Here is a 2,626-nt window from a genome sequence, read left to right on the forward strand (position 1 = left end):
GGGGACTCAGTTTAGGTCCCCTTTCTCAAGAGAACAGGCCAAATTTTGCCAGTCTTGCCAAGGCCTGGAATTAGGGATGCAGCAAATATATGAGAAAACATCCGTCCCAGATTTTCCAGAAATTTGTTAATTGGATAATCAAATGTGATCTAAGGGTTATGGCTTTGTAAATCTTTTCGTATGAATACTTTTTAAAAAAAAAAAATTAACGTTTATTTTTGAGACAGAGCTTGAACGGGGGAGGGGCAGAGAGAGAGGGAGACACAGAATCGGAAGCAGGCTCCAGGCTCTGAGCCGTCAGCCCAGAGCCTGACACGGGGCTCGAACCCACGGACCGCGAGATCGTGACCTGAGCTGAAGTCGGACGCTTAACCGACTGAGCCACCCAGGCGCCCCTGTATGAATACTTTTAAGGATTCAGGAGAAAACATTCATTGTCACACCATCTGTCCAGATTCTTTGCTTTAGGAAATATGGTGGCTAAAACTATACCGCATCTTTCCCAATAAAACGGATGCTTCCTGAAAAAGACAGAATCCTGTGGCTAAGGTGAAGGTGAGATGTTAGGGCTGGGGGAGTAAGGGACTACTCCTCAAGTGTCCTTGCAGGGGGCTGACTTTCTTTCTCATTTACATCTACCTCTCTCTATACTCCACTCCACCTTTCTTTTATACCTTTTTTGGCTCCATATTAGTTTCTAATAAATACATACTTTCTCCCTCTGTTAGACTGAAACAGTTTGATAATGGACTGTACCTTCTTCTTCCTCTTTTAGCCCCTTTAGTGTCTTAACTAGAATGGAACATACAGTACGTGTTTAAATTGCTCCTTGAACGTGCCTGGGTGGCTCACTCGGTTGAGCGTCCGTCCACTCTTGGTTTCTGCTCGAGTCATGATCTCCCGGTTTGTGGGTTTGAGACCCACATCAGGCTCTGTGCTAATTAGCACTGTTTATCATTAAATTACATTGCGCGTGCAACAGCTACATCAGTTTACATTTGCTTAGGAATATATAATTACATTAAAAAATAACTGTTTCATTTAATTGGCTCTTAAATGGTTTCCCTAGGGGGGAAACAAATGTTTTGTGTTCTTCAAGAAACTGGTATATACAAATGATCTACTGTGTGTTTATCTCAAACGTGAGGAAACCTAAAGATGAAGTTATGAGGATCTTTTGTTCCTAAAACACAATACAGCTTTGCACTTAGTCACTGTTAATAGAGCAAAGAGTTGGAATGGTAGATGTAGATGCAATCTTTTGTCTAAGTGTACAGCTGTAGGATATTCTAAATGGAATAGAAAAAAAAAAATGAAAACACCTGACACTAACAGTTGTTTCAAGGAAAACAGAACCAAAGTCAAGAAAAATGTTGAATATCGACTCTAAAAAGGACAAGTGTTATTCAACACAGAAATGAGAACTAGAGATTAGAAAAAAAATCGTTTTAGTGTTTTAGGAGATAAACAAATGATAGGAAGAGGGAATTGAGACCAAGTAGAACTGAGGCAGCGGGAACAAAAATGGAACCCAGGACAATGATTTGACCTCATAATGGAAATGACTAACTACAGTGAAATACTGAAACAGCTACCATCACGCTCCCCTTCTCGTCTCATCGCCATCCCTCACTGCCCCCTCCTCAACACCGAGGGAGACTCTGAGTAAAATGGGGACATTGGAAGGAATAAACTAGAACCAAACCTGCCTCCAGTGTTCCCCACTTTTATTTCTGCTCATTTTATCCAAAATCTACAAGATGCATAAAAACTTCCCCCCAAATCGAGGAGGAAGACCTTCCTCGAGGCAGTAGTTGGGTCAGATTTTTTTTTCATAAAGGAAGTTTTTTCTTTCTTTCTTTCTTTTTTTTTTTTTTTTTTTCTATGAAGGGGGTGGGGGATGGACGGGCCTCACTGCATCATTACTGCCTGGCACATTGTGCTGTGTGTGTGAGCTCACCGGAACGGCTGGCTGGAGGCCAGGTCCCTGAGTGCAACTGTGCAGGGTGAACCCAGCCATTCTGATGGGTGCCCTCAAATATCTTCACACCATATCTCAAACCAGTGCATCGGCACCTTATCCTGAATGTTTTAAAAATGAGCTTTGCCATCTCCAAACCTGCTGGTTCTCTTTCATCTCCTTCTAAGAATCTCTCCCATATTCATCCAATTCTTCCGTTTGTTTCTACTACCCTACAAGATATAGGATGACAGCTGCAGGCGCCTTTGATTTGTCTCCCTGCTGCCATCATTTTTCCACCTGGCAGCCCCCATGGCCTGCTTCCAATCCGTTTTCCATACAACGGCCTGGGCTAGATTTTCTTAACAAATCAGCTAACTCTCCCTCTCAGAGCCCTCAGGGTCTTTCCCACCCAGGATAAAAACCCCACGCTCCTTCCCGTGACTGCGTGATCTGACCTCACATTTCCTACCAGTATCCCCATCTCTTCCCACATTCCAGCCTCACCAGCCCTCTCATCGGCAGGGTCTTTGCTCCCACCGATCCTTCTCCCTGAATCAATGGATGCCACATTCCTAGGAGAGGCGCACACCCCTTCCCGCGAGCACCACCACTTTCTTTTTCCTCCTGGCACTTAGTAGTAACTGCAATGATCTACCCACTTAT

Source organism: Lynx rufus, unplaced genomic scaffold (assembly GCF_022079265.1).
Source record: "Lynx rufus isolate CCGP_SWC_20201006 ecotype Redwood Valley unplaced genomic scaffold, mLynRuf1.p SCAF_9, whole genome shotgun sequence".
NCBI classification, from domain to species: Eukaryota; Metazoa; Chordata; class Mammalia; order Carnivora; family Felidae; genus Lynx; species Lynx rufus.